This window comes from Diabrotica virgifera, chromosome 5 (assembly GCF_917563875.1).
Source record: "Diabrotica virgifera virgifera chromosome 5, PGI_DIABVI_V3a".
NCBI lineage: Eukaryota > Metazoa > Arthropoda > Insecta > Coleoptera > Chrysomelidae > Diabrotica > Diabrotica virgifera.
Window position 1 is genome coordinate 223,415,351 of NC_065447.1, and position 15,629 is coordinate 223,430,979.

A 15,629-nucleotide genomic window follows, 5' to 3' on the forward strand; every position below is an offset into this window, starting at 1 on the left:
CAAGAACAGTTCAAAACAACAAATTAATACTTAGAAGTAATTTGCGACAACCAGCGCAATGCATATTAACAAAGAAGATTACAAACAAAGAACAATGAAGATTAATTTTACCTGGCCAAATTTACAGGAAAATTTAAACAAAACCTCGGTTTTTCTAATGATTTTTTAATGCATTCATCTCTATGACATGATAATATCGTTGACTGATGATAATACAGGGTGTAACAAAAATACAGGTCATAAATGTAATCACATATTCTGGGACCAAAAATAGTTCGATTGAACCTAACTTACCTTAGTACAAATGTGCACATAAATAAAGTTACAGCCCTTTGAATTTACAAAATGAAAATCGATTTTTTCCAATATATCGAAAAATATTAGAGATCTTTTATTGAAAATGGACATGTGGCATTTGGCATTCCTATGTCAGTAGTATCTTAAGAAAAAATTATAGTGAAATTTGGACACCCATTAAAAATTTTATGGGGGTTTTGTTCCTTTAACCCCCCCCCCCAAACTTTTAAGTACGTTCCAATTTAATTATTATTGTAGTACCATTAGTTAAGTACAATGTTTTAACAACTTTTTTGCCTCTTAGTACTTTTTCGAAAAGTCAGTTTTTATCGAGATATTTTGAATATTTTTCAAGTCCACCACATATTTGTATATGGTTAACTGCGATTATGGAGACTTGGTAATAATATGAAAATTTATTTATGATTTACAGTGTTAGGTATATTTTGAACCATATTACAAAAGAAGCTACATCTCGATAAAAGGTGCCTTATCGAAAAAATACAGAGAGGCAAAAAAGCTTTAAAAATACTGTGTTTAACTAATGGTACTACAGTAATAGCTTATTTGGAACGTACACAAATATTTGGGGGGTTTAAAGGCACAAAACCCCCATAAATTTTTTATGAAAACATATTAAAAAAGAAGCCGCATCTCGTAAAATCTGCCTTATCTAAAAAATACTAAGAGGCAAAAAAGTTTTGAAAATATTGAATTTAACGAATGGTACCACAGTTATAATTTAATTGACACGTACACAAAAGTTTGGGGGGGTTTATGGGAACAAAACACCATAAAATTTTTAGGGGGTACTCAAATTTCACCATCATTTTGTTTTAAGATATTCCTGCTATAGGAATGCCACATGTCAATTTTCAATAAAAAATCTCTAATAGTTTTCGATATATTCGAGAAAATCGATTTTCATTTTGTAACTTCAAAGGGCTGTAACTTTTTTTATGTGCATATTTGTACTAAGGTAAGTTAAGTTCATTCGAACTATTTTTGGTCCCAGAATATGTACTTTAATTTATGACCTGTATTTTTGTTACACCCTGTATATTATATTATAAATACCGATAATATATATTTGGTTAAAATGAACAAAATTAAAATCGGACGAATTCCATGGTGGCATCGGACGAGTTTCATGGTTACTTTTGAGGGCTAAAATAAATCCGGACCAATTTCATGGTGTCATAAAATGAACCGGACAAATTTTATTACGCCGATTAATAAAGCCATAATTACTTGTTTTAACAAAAATTCTTATAAATATTGAGACACAATAAGTACCGTCTACTGCAATTGATTGTCCAGGGGAAACAGTAAGCGAGGTCTAGGCAGGAGAAGACACTCGTGACTCCAAAATCTGCGGCAGTGGTTCGGGCTCACATCAGTCAAACTATTCAGAAGTGCTGCAAGCAAGATCAGAATTGTCATGTTAATAGCTAACGTTCGCAACGAACAGGGCACTTGAAGAAGAAGAAGAAGAGGAACGAAAATTTGTTCTTAGAGCAAAGAAACATGATGTGTGAGTATTTATTTTATAAAAAATTATTAGGTATCCTATGTCGTTAATAAATAAGACATTTTCAAGTATAAACAGATTAGAACAGAACAGCTTAGAACGGGATCCTATTCTATCACATCCAAAAGAACTCATCATCATGCAGCCCTTTGAGTCCACTGCTGGACATAGGCCTCCCCCATCTTTGTCCATTGTGCTCTATTTTGAGCAATTTGCACCCAATTTCTTGACATTTTCTTGTGTCTTCCTCTACTTCTTTTGTCTAATCTCGGTCTCCACTCAAATAATCTCTTCATCCACCTCCCATCACTGATTCGGGCGACGTGTCCGGCCCAGTTCCATTTTAAGGTGGCAATTCGGGAAAAAAAACTAATACGAGAAAAATAACAATATCATACATAAAACGATTATCGGAAAACTTAAAACGATACGAAATAAATTCAACATTTGAACGCCATTCAAAACAACAAACACAGTGGGGTCTATTTTATATATGAACCTAACAATGAACAAGAAAGGACAGAGAATTGTATTTATCATATACTTTGCAAATGCGAACATTTTTATTTAGGTGAAACATCAAATGAGATGTATCAAATTCTCAAAAGGTTATATATGGATAGTTCCGAAATATATCAACACGCATGGGAAAATGAACATAAAGTTCCATGGAAAGATTCAAGTATAATTCTTAAAACAACAGATAATATAAAGAGCAATAACAAAGAAGCGGTTCTAATTATGTCGAATGAAACCAATTGCGTCGCAAACTCGACAGAATTCAGTAGGATCTGGTTACTCATATTGAAAGAGGAAATTAATAAGAATAAAATAACGCTGTAAGTAATTCTTTATCATGCGTCATTTATGTTTTAAAATAATATACAAGTAAAATTAGTTTGGTGTTAATATTAAGAGTAAACTAATTGTAAGACCAAATACTTGCGAAGTCGGGATAGTATCATGAGGTTATTTCCTCATGATTTCCTATGGAATCACCAACAGGAGAATTTTATTGTCATCATTGCATGTGGTTGCCTTTTTAAAAACAAAGCAAATGATTTCCATGGAACGCAATAAAAAATATTGACAATATCATTTTAAAGTACTTTAAAATGTATAATGTATATCTGAATTGTCAGTATGAATGAGTAAGATAAATTTTTTACCAAGAAACATCGATCTACACGTAAATAATAAGACGATAGAACGAGTTCAGAATTATAACTATTTAGGGACGAATTATGAAGTAGAGACCTCAGCCTAAATCTTAGAAAGCGAGTACTAAAATGTTATGTATTTTCTGTTCTTTTGTATGGTGTGGAGACATGGATTCTCAATAAACAATGCATCAATAGATTGGAAGCATTTGAGATGTGGACGTATCGAAGAATGCTGAGAATCTCCTGGACAGACAGATTAACCAATGAGGAAGTACTAAGGAGAATACAGAACAGCAGGGACAGGCGCGGATCTAGAAATTCATAATAAGGGGGGGGGCAGACTTACCTCAAATATATTCCAGATTTAGCCATACGACTCACACTTACTCTAAGGATAAAATACACTATATAAACCCAGATACCTACGGTATCAAAAGGATTGATAGACAATTCACGACTATTAATTTCACTGGTCGTTCTTTACCATAAAGATTAACCATCAATGGGTAGGTACGCATAGATTATCTAGTAAAATACAAATTTTTATGTCTTTATTGTATCGCAAATTTGAAACGTGACTTTTCATGAGATAAGTTTTATACCCAGTGTAATGTATTTGCATTTTAAAATATCATTTTTGTTATTCTTTGAATTGAAAAAAATATTTCCGTTATTTATGGTTCCACCGGTACCCAAACAAATGCGCCTGCAGATTATTTTTCAGAGAAGGGTGTTTTATTAGATTTTATGGCTTCTTTCAACTCTTTGGAAGCGGTTGTCGTGTAATTTAGTGTTGTACTGATGGCTTGAAGTTTATAGTAAACAGAAAAAAAATAATAAAAAATACTTATAGACTAAATAAAATAGGGGGTCCATGGAGCCGTTGACCCCCCCCCCTGTATCCGCGCCTGAGCAGGGAGATACTGAATTCCATCAAAATAAGAAAACTTCAATACTTGGGTCATATAACAGTGGTGACAGATAATATGAACTCCTAAAATTAATTATGCAGGGAAAGATTCAAGGAAGGCGCAGCATAGGTAGGAGAAAAATGTCCTGGCTGAGAAATTTCAGAGAATGGTTTGGATGCAGCTCAACTGAACTCTTTCGGGCTGTAGTGTCAAAAGTGAGAATAGCAAGGATGATTGCCAACCTTCGTCGCGGAGATGACACGGAAATAAGAAGAAGAAGAAACAAAATTTGTTTAATTTATTAACGTTTTGTATTTTGAGAACGATTTCCGAAGTGACAATCTAAAAGTAAAATTGTGGCTTATTCCCAACAAAAATAGTAAATTGCATTAAGATCCCACAACAAAATAGCTTCAGAATAATGATAAGATATGTATGGTATAATATTGTTAATTATATTTTTCAATCATAAAATTCTTCTCGTAATAATCTTTGTTAGCGATTTCTAAAATTGTGCATATTCATGATGAACAAATGCTGATTAATTATAAGACACGTAAAAATTCAGAATCTTCGTGAAGCAATACACAGTTCGCCTTTAACCCATCAACATCAACTAAACCCATCGGGCATAAAAATTGCCTTTTCTCAACACACGCACCCCACCCTCAGGATTACACCAATGACTCGAAGTTATAACATGATACTATGCGAACGACACTAATTCAAATATCAATAATTTACCCCTCCCATCGACCCCCACCACACCTCTGCAATGTCTTCAACAGGTAGAAGTGTACCCATAGCCCCCTCCTGCGGATCGATTCGAGATCGGAGGTGTTCCTTCACTCATTTCACTACAGATCTTCGCAGAAGCATCACAGATCGAAATAAACCGTTTTATTTCGATCATTTGCCGACGCAACAGCAACAGCTGACCAAGGACTTTAGTGCGAGGTGATAACTGATAACACAAACAACTAGAGACTCATTCGCGGTGGTTTCCAAATTAACACCAGTGAAAGTGTCTTGTTTGATATCAATTAAGTGTATTAGTGGATTGACTTATGTGCGAAGTGGCGATATTTCTCAGTGTTTTTACAAGGACTCTGTGATCACCATCAGGAAATTTGATACTCAAAGGTAAGTCACCAATTTTTTGTTATTATTCCTGTTATTCTTCGGGAAGTTCAATTAGCGGTTAGAATAGAAACCTAGGATCAGGGTAATTTTTGGAATTTTAGCCCAATTTTTTTTATTATTCCCGTCATTCTTCGGGAGAGTTCAATTAGTGATTAGACTAGAAACCCGGAATTAGGGCAATTTTTGAAATTTTAGCCCAATTATTTTTTTATTATTCCTGTCATTCTTCGGGGAGTTCAATTAGCGGTTAGACTAGAAACCCTAGAGATCAGGGCAATTTTTGGAATTTTAGCCCAATTTAATTGATTGAAATTTTTGTTCCTTAAAACTTAGTTAGTGACTAAGTTAAAGCTGTACAATTCCATTACGTAATTTTAGAATTATGTGCGTATTTACTTAAATTCCGGACCATAGGATTTCTTTGAAATTTGCTCATTTTTGGGTTTACTCTTTAAATATTAATGCGCGATTAGAGAAGAAATACCTGTTTTTGAAGATGTTACACAGGAATTATACAAGTCACTATTCGAATCATATTTTTTTTGTAATTAGGATGTTTTTTGAATGGAATCCTCGCTTAGAAATTTTCGGTAGATTAGAACAGTAACCCTTCTTTTTTATGAGATGGATCCGAGAGTTCCACTAAAATTGACAAGCAACAAACCATGTCTTTACTTGTTTTAGTATTTGTTTATTTACTTGATCAAGATTTTTTGGTTCAACGTTTAAAAAATATCTATTAATGCCCGATTAGAGCAGGAATGCCTATTTTTGAAAGTTGTGTTTAACAAGGACTTTGAAAGTCACGACAAGTTGAAAGTATGAATCCTATCCTTGTGAGATATTTTCGGCATTAAAACCAATTAGAACAGTAACCCTTGTTTGTGGAAATTTTTCATGGGAATAGATGGGAGAGTTTAACTGAAGTTGAAAAACGCAAACAACAAACCTGGCTTTACTGCTACATATTAGTTTATTTATTTCATTAAGTTTTTTGGGTTCAATGTTTTTTGTTCAAAAAATTAATGCACCATTACTGCAGAAATATGTAGTCTGGAAGATTTTGTTTGACTGAGAAGTGGAAAGTCACGATTGGAATAATATTTTCTCGTTAGGATATTTTATAAATCCAGTTCTTGCTTAAAATTTTTCAGTACCTAGACTAGAACAGTAACCTTTATTTGTGGAACTTTTGAATAGATGGGGCAGTTCAACTAAAATTGACAATCAACAAACCTGGCTTTACTCCCATTAGTTTATTTACTTCATTGGGGTTCAACAAAAAAATGAATGCTGCACGATTCTAAGTATTTTGGAAGATTTTTTTGACAGAAAAATAACTATTCGAATAATATTTTTTCGTTAGAATACTTTATGAATCATTGTTTTGAAATTTTCGGTAGATTCGAACAGTAACCCTTTTTTATGGGAGCAGATTATTAGTTTATTTACTTAAGAGCGAATGCCCAAAATTTCGTACCAATATGTTTATGAGAGTACTGAGAAATCTAATAAGTATTTTTGAAAAATTTAAACGCAGAATGAAAGATGACATTATTACCGAGGGCCGAAAGTCACTTAAAATAAATAAAAAGTATCTTTTAAATGAAATATTTGAAAATAAAATCACACTAAATTTTCTCTTTATTTTTCACCCATGTAACATTAAAATAAACATTATAGAAGTTTTCAGGGAACTTCGACCCTCGCTAATATTGCAGTTTTTCATTCTGCGTATTAGTTTTCTTATGATTCGAAAAAATGAATGCATTTAAAACACACTGGCGCGAAATTTTGCGCCTACTCACTTAATTGCCTTTTAACAGTAATATAAATTTGGTAATAGAAACATATGATCCAAATCTCCTAACAGAATGTGGACAATGTACAGTGAAACGACAATATTTCCAGTGACTTAAAACTTTAAATACCAAAAACTTAATTACCTTTCTAAACGATGTATCTTTATATAATTTAATGTAATGTAATAACTAATGTCGCTAATGACCCAGGAGGTTAAAGTGACTATTGTTTTGTAAATGTTTTGTAAATAAAAAAACCTATGATCAAGTGAAATTTTTATGAATTTGAGAAGTATGGAAGGCTATTTTCTTGTGACATTTTAATAGTTACTATCATTAATGAGAATTTATTGGGAATTACTATCATTAATGTGAATCACAATTTTAGTTAAAAATACATTTTTGACGTTTCGATTGGCGCTTTGGAAATTTCGAGATTTCATTTTCAAATAATTCACCTATATTTCATAAAGTTCTGGTTGTGATAGATTGAATTTGTCATAATAAGTAAGACATCTAATCTAAGGACTATGGCTCCGAAATTGTGTAAATATTTCATATAACGCAGAATTTTGTTTACGGTTTGCCATCTTATACGAATTATTGGTATTACATACCTTTTTTTTTAATTTATCATTGTTTCTATTACGATCAATATCAATTAATGTGACTCATTTTGGTGTATAATAATTATAATATGCAATATGTTCTTGATTTAATTTTAATTGATTTTTTATATACATGAAATCTTGTTGTTTAAGTAGTCAGTACCTTTTTTAAGCAATTTTTTTCTTCGATTAGTTTATCATTACTGCTAGATCTAATATTGTATTTATCATAGTACCCATTCAATGACTGACGCCATTTTATATATTTATGAATATTAACATTCAATAATTGTATAGTTTTTTATTATTAAATATTGGAATAGTGACTTAAATGCTCTATGGTCTGCTTTTAAACCAAGAGGAGTAATTCAAATTTACCGCTCTGTAATGCTTGTTTGTAATAGGTCCAACCTCAGGCAAGTTTACTCCACAGGTTATGAAATTTTGACACTAATGACATTTATGAAATCTTGACATAACTGGCATTTCATAGGTTATTTAAGTTATATCGGCGATTTTTTGTGTTTTCTGCGTTATTCCTTTAATTTTTAGATTTTTAGTCTACTTTTATATAAGACAATTGGCTTTTAGAACTCTTTAGCGACGTATTAATATAATATAATATGTATGGATTACCGTCGAAGGCCAAGATGATCAACCAAATAAGAAGATGTATTTGGTGTTTTCTCTAGTGACTTTCTTGAGTGTGAATTTGTCTTTTTAGTTTACTCCTCTTGGTTTAAAAATAAACCATAATTTCAGTTAATCGATTTTTTTTATATTCATGAAATCTTTTTGTTGAAATATTATCTTTTGTAAGTAAACTTTTTTCGATTAGTTTATCATATATTGTCTTCTAGATGTAATATTGGATTTATCATAATATGCATTCAGTTAGAAAACTATTTTTTTATATGACTGCGTTTTCTTTTATTCTTTTATAGAATTTTCTGTTTTCGTGTCTCTTCGTCCATTGTTATACTCTAGGATTTCTTGTTCTTTATTTTTTTAAAAGCCTCTCTATTTTTTCTTCTGCATATTCTAGTCTAGTCGCTTGTATTCTCTTTTCGTTGTAAAACCTGTTATTTCTTGTGTTTCTTGGAGGTTAGTCTGGCCACACTTTTTTGAATATTTATTGATCATTTATATATTTACGGTATATATGTGTTATATGAGCAAGGAATTTATTTCAATTTTGGGTCTGGTGAGGAAGGATTGTCGTTAAAAAATTGTAAAATTTCGCAAAACAAAATGAAACTGATTTGAATAAAATATGGCGCAAATTGTTATGTGGCAGTATATATTATAGCAATGTAAACAAAAGTTTATTTATGGTGTTATGTATAGAATATAGAATTGGGACGTCGGGAAATTTGTTATTGATATTTGCTAATAATTTTATTCATTTTTGATCTTCTTGACCAATATTGTTTTTATTTATCGATTGATAGTCTTGTTTCTTTTACAATATGTTTATCTTTATTTACATAATTTATTATCCTAACTGGGAAATAAGCCACAAAATGATTTTATTGACGTTTCGACTTCCACCTCGGACGTCGTTATTTTGTATTTTGATAACGACGTCCGAGGTGGAAGTTGAAACGTCAATAAAATCAATATTTAAATCAAATTGTGGCTTATTTCCCAGTTATGATAATAAATTACATAAATGCCACAAAGAAATAGCCTCGGAATTTTGTTTACATATTATATAAAGCACTTAAACATCCATTATTTTTTTTTTTCAATATTGTTGTGAATTTGTTTTGTCTTGTGTATTTAGAGGTGTTATCAAATATATCGTTAAGTAACGACAATTAACAAACCAGTTAATTTCATAAAATTTATGAAATTAAAAAGTCAAAAATTATAGTTGAAAATTCAAATAATATAATTGCAAATATGTTTTTAGGGTATAAAAGGATACATAGTATAAAGTGATACATAGTATGCTTCATTTTTCATTTGTAGACAATAGCCTTTAAAGAGCTTATAGGTCTGGATCCCGCGTATGAAAAAAAAGTTGATTATTAGCAAGCTGAAAATTTGTTAATAGCTTAAGGGTGTCTAGTCAGACATACTTTGATATATGGGAACACTGGAACAGGGGAAGTTTTAACTGGGGAACATGTTAAAAATTTGGAACGGTCAGACCACGAAAACGTCACATGTATTTTGTCCGACAGAACTTCCAATTGATTTGTTACCCTTTCATTAAACTCTCATGCAAAAATCAGACTGCTATTTATCACCTGTCATTTTACATATTCTACATGTTCCACTCATTATAATTCCCATTTGGTGATAAATAGCAGCCTGATTTTTGCATGAGAGTTTAATGAAAGGGTAACAAATCAATTGGAAGTTCTGTCGGACAAAATACATGTGACGTTTTCGTGGTATGACCGTTCCAAATTTTTAACATGTTCCACAATTAAAACTTCCCCTGTTCTAGTGTTCCTATATATTAAAGTTTGACCGACTAGACACCCTTAAGCTATTAACAAATTTTCAGCTTGCTATTAATAAACTTTTTTTTCATGCGCGGGATTCAGACCTATTATGTAGCAAAAAGGTCCACAAACATTTTTTGTAACCTGCGTTTTGTATAATATTTTATGTCATATGACAAATTTCGGCAATTTTAATAAAATGTTAGATCACATCACTCTACACGTCAACCGTGTAGGGATATTGTTGTTGTTAATTTTTGTTTATATGACTGCGACACTAAAAGTTTTGAGATATACATACATACTATTATACTGGTTTTAGGAACGCTTTGGGTAATCCCTATTCCACGAACATACGCCTGTTTTGGATTACTTCGACAACGAATATTTTACTGTGCAAAATAAGAAGAACGAAAGTAAATTGCAAATTACTTTTTGGTTTATTGGTATTTATTAGCGCCATTTACTTTCGTACTTCTTATGTTGCACAGTAAAATATTCGTTGTCGAAGTAATCCAAAACAGGCGTATGTTCGTGGAATGGCCCATATAAGGGAAGCAGTGTTTTGTCTGCAAATTTTAGTACAGAGGTGTAGAGATATGAACAAGGGTGTCTACATGTGCTTTGTAGATTACTCGAAGGCCTTGGACAATGTAAGACATGACCAACTAATTAAAATTCTACAAAACATAGGAATTTATTATAAGGACATCCGAATTATTACAAGTCTCTACTTTCTACTGGAATCAGACAGCCAGGGTAAAAGTCGGCAATGCGTCCACGGAGAGCATGGATATCAGAAAAGGTGTGCGACAGGTATGTGCTCTCTGTCGCACAAGATGACAAACGAAGGCATAAAATCAATGGAGAATTGACAAATAATATCCGATGTTTGCCAGCCGTACTTGCTAGTAGTATCGATGAACTTCAGTATCTTATGGACAGATCTTATGGACAGGAGAGCGAGTAAAGAAAGAGGACTTAACCTTAACATAAATAAAACAAAATGGATGCTGGTCAGCAAAACTCAAAAACCTGTCAGGCAATTGAAAATAAAAAACCAATTAATTGAACACGTTGACTCGTATATATACCTTGGAGCAGTCGTCAACTCCAAATGGGATCAAATAACCGAAATACGATCTAGAGTTGAAAAGGCCAGAGCAACATTTAACAACATGAGAAATATACTCACCCATCCCGATATATCTCTCCCACTAAAAATACGGCTGCTAAAATGCTATGTATTTCCAGTCTTGTTGTATAGCGCAGAGGCATGGGCACTAACGGAAACATTAATGAGGAAGCTGGAGGCATTCGAAATGTGGGTGTATAGACGTATCCTCAAAATATCCTGGACGACTCACACCACCAAAGTAGAGGTATTGCGCCGAATGGGAAAACAAAAACAAATCGGTCATATTATGAGACATGATAAATATCATATACTCCAACTGATAACACAGGATAAAATAGAAAGCAAACGCGGATCCGGAATAAGAAGACACTCATGGCTTCAAAACTTACCACAATGGTTTGGACTAACATCGATCAAGTTATTCAGAAACGCCGCAAACAAAATTAAAATTGCTATGATGATAGCCAACGTCCGCAACGGACAAGGCACAAGAAGAAGAAGAAGACACACACTAAATTCTGATTTAGCATTTTTTAAATAATTCAGTTCGCTCATGTTTAGGAAACAGTTGCTATCAAAGTTAAAATTGCAATTATGATATCCAAAATTCTTACCGGAAATGGCATTTGGAGATAAAGAAGTACTTTGTAGTCGTTATATTTTTCTTACTATGGTTATTACCAGAGAATGTCAGTTCTCGCCAGTGGCGCACAATACCCCTACATGCGACACTATATATACACGAAATTTTCGATTTTCTAAATCGGACTGAATTGAAAATTGGGCCAAATCCCATCTTAAAGTTTAGGGAAATACTCGCCCATCCATATGTCAACTCTCCATTTTGGTCCATGGGTGCGGATTTTACGGCCCTTCCCATTTAGGGTCTGTTTTTCATTCTCGTTCCCAAAACTCCCAAAAATTTCAAAAAAAAGTCCAACCTTTACGGCTTCTGATAGCACTAATTATTCGATTATAATACCATTCAAAAGTTACCGAGCTCAGAAATATGACTCAATTTTTATTTAAAAAGGAGAAAATGTTTGTGGATATGTATGTGTGTGGAAAAGTTTCACCGATCTCAATTTTTTTATTCTGTGTTTCAAGAGGGAGTCTGGTCCGATTCAGAACCGGTGTAGTTTGTGACATTTGACCACCCATAAGCCAGCTATAGGGCTAGGTAGATACAAAATAACATATTTTTTGGGCGTATATATCTTAGGTTCAAGGAAAGACAGCAAACCCGAAAATACACCAAATCAATAGCATTGAGTTATTCTTTCAAATGGTGCCAAAGTGGTCAAGATCATACCTACACACGGCTTAGTATAGCCGAAAAACTAAAGAACTAAAATTTTGGTTTTTCGACAATTACTCAAAATTTCAACCTACGAATTGCGCCAATAACTAAAAGTCTGTAGGAGGACTCTAGATGCATCTAACAGTGTATACCTTATACCTGGGAAAATTCGATTTTTTAAGTTATAGGCTTTATAAGTACGATCAAATCTATTTATTATAGGAAAAACGGTTTTTCAAGCTCAATAAATCCTGTAATACCTTCAGTTATCATGCTTCACCTTAGATGCATCAGATACTACTTGTCAATCCGTTTCAAACTCATGTTTAATGATCAAAATCGGTTAACCCATACAGAAGTTATCGAGTTCGAAAGGTATAATCCATTTAACCATTATCGCCGAAATGGTGGGCGTTTTGGACGCTAAATTTAAAATTCGACGCTAAAAAATAAAATTACCTGTTTCTGCATACATGATTTGGACGCTGGGTCTAATTGAAATGTAAATGGAAAGTCAGGTAATAAAATTCTAGAGATTAAGCTTGATAAAGTTTATTTGTCACTTTGAAATAAATACGACATACATTTTACGAAATGGTATCGATCGATACAGTTAGTGTGATACTCATGTATCCTATCTCTAACGAACATAATTTTTTTTCTACTCTTTGGATCTTTAAGTCTATTACTTTTATGGACACTATTAATTCTAATGTAAGTTTCAGTTTGAAAATTTTTTAAAACATCAATAAAATGGAAAATATTTGGATGAGCATGGTAAAAATTATCATTAAAACGCGAGTGGAACGATTCACAAGCATTAGTTGTTAATTCTAAACTCTCACTCATCGTAGCCCACATCTCCGGTGGAAATGTTGCGTGGTCGCCAATGTAGTTGTCCAATAAGTAGTCGGAAAACTTTTCAATTTTTGCATCCTTTGGTTGAATAGCCATAAAATCATATATGAAAGATTCTTCGACTTCTGAGGGAAGTAAAAATGGCAGCCCAAAAATATATTTCAGCCATTTAGATATTTCACTGTCTGCCAATTTATATTCCCGAATTAAGCCACAACTGCCGATATTACGATACTAAGCTTGCATGAGATGAAAACGGCACCCTTTAATGTGCACATTTGGAAATTCAAAACGCGCAGCATTGTGGATAGCAATTTCAAAATCGGAGAAAATGATTTTTGGATTGAATTCCAGACCAATTACTTCACATTTGCTTTTCAAAACATTAAATAGTTTTATATAGGTTTGTTCCGATTTGTCGGGAAGTAAACAATAACACAATGGTATATAATGTCCGTTGATAAATACATGTATGATAAAAACTTGCTTGAAATATTGAGCACAGTAACTAAATGTACCGTCCATATAAATCGTTTCACTGCCGCACAGAAAACGCATGTTAGTGTTAGGCTAAGGCTCCACGGGAGAGAAATTCACGCTAGCAGTAGCCGTAAAACGAATTTAAGGTTCCACGGAACGGAATAGGAATAGCCGAACTGAACCGACTACGCACAAGTCCTGTAGTCGGTACAGTTCGGCTATTCCTATTCCGTTCTGCGGAACCTTAAGTTCGTTTTGCGGCTACTGCTAGCGTCAATTTCCAGCCCGTGGAGCCGTAGCCTTACACGAGAAGATGATAATGTTAGAACTTGGTTCAACCGCAAATATAAAATTCTCGTCTTTAAGTGTTTTGATATTCATAATATTTACCGCAGCAATAGTTTCTTCTTTACTTTTGGGCAGTTTCGGTTGAGCCATTCGCCGTTCACTGTATATTTGATTTCGTATTAAATTAACGTCTTTAACAGTCATGTGGCTCAAACAATCTACATTTTCGTTCAACGCACTATGTATGATTTTGGACGGCCTTTCGGTCAAATTATCCTTAGCCTTCCTTTTGGCACTGCTACGCACAATCTGTCTATTAAGCGTCTTGATATCACACTCGTGATTATGTTCTAGGTTACTTCGGATCACTAACTTTTCTGGCCCTTTCGTGAATATCTTCGCTTTACACGACCGTTTTACGCACCTCCAATACGTTTCTCCCGATTTTAGTACTTTATCTTGAGAAAAAGTAAAACTGTTCACTTTGAGCAAAATTTTACCACGATTACTTACTAACGTCAAAATTTCCATATGCACTATTAGTTTATATTCCTGTCTAGTACATGAGTTATTGTAAATAGACACAGGTTTATGGATTACAAACAAATTACCAGTTTGTTTTTTGCGGGAAACGAAAGTAATTAGTTTCGGTAGTACCGTAAATAAATTATCAATATGTCATCAGATGTTACTATACAGAATGTCTCACCGACAAAATCCTATTCTACCTCTTACTCTACATCAGTGGAATTTATACAACCCGTTGGATGTGCATGATTTGGACGCTAAATTTAAAGGACCCAAAGGAGGAAGACCCAACCCTTCGGTCCTAACTTTACTTTCTGGCAGCGCCCAAAACACGGGTACTTTTAAGACCCTCAGGTACTTTAGCGTCGAAAACATGCCGCCCGAAATATGGTTTATGTAGTTGTAATGGTTACGACGCTAAATTGATATGGCAATCCGAGTTCATTTACCGGACATCCCAATATTTTTTTTCAATGTATTTCGAATGGAAAAAAATTTAGTGAATACATTCGATGGACTCTAGATCATTTGAGAGATAATTCTATAAAGGCGACCATTTATAACGCTTAACGTGGAATCGAGAAATATTACATTCAACTTTATACATTTAATTTGTAAATAACTTTGAAAAACTGCTGATACAAGAATAAAAAAACCTCTAAACGCCGTAAAAATGAGTGGCGCATACAATATTCCAGCTACAAAGGAGCTGATATGAATATTAGGTACGTGGCGCGAAAATGTATTTTCATTTTGGTGAAAAATAAAATTCTAGTTTTATTTTAAAAGATGTTTCCATATTATTTGCTAAATTTGAAGTAAAACGCTCCACAATAGGGCTTGAAAATACAAACTCAATCAGTTATTCTTTTGTGGCGCGTTTTACTTCAAATTTAGCAAATATTATGGAAACATCTTTTAAAATAAAACTAGAATTTTGTTTTGCATCAAAATGAAAATACATTTTCACGCCACGTACCTAATATTCATATCAGCTCCTTTGTAGCTGGAATATTTTATGCGCCACTCATTTTACGGCACTTAGCGGTTTTTTATTCTTGTATTATTATACAAAAAAACCATATAAATATCTGCATTATATTTCTTCCTGATAACCCAGTATTTA

The 15,629-nt window shown here is 33.1% G+C and overlaps 1 protein-coding gene across 1 annotated transcript in view; it reads left to right on the forward strand.

Moving 5' to 3' along the window:
• The first annotated feature begins 4,760 nt into the window (after window positions 1–4,760).
• LOC126884683 (knirps-related protein-like) overlaps window positions 4,761–15,629 on the forward strand; it is a 202,072-nt gene continuing 191,203 nt past the window's right edge. Inside the window, exon 1 of the mRNA XM_050650753.1 lies at window positions 4,761–5,045. The gene's annotated coding sequence lies outside the window, so the exon portion shown is untranslated. The remainder of the gene's footprint in view (window positions 5,046–15,629) is intronic.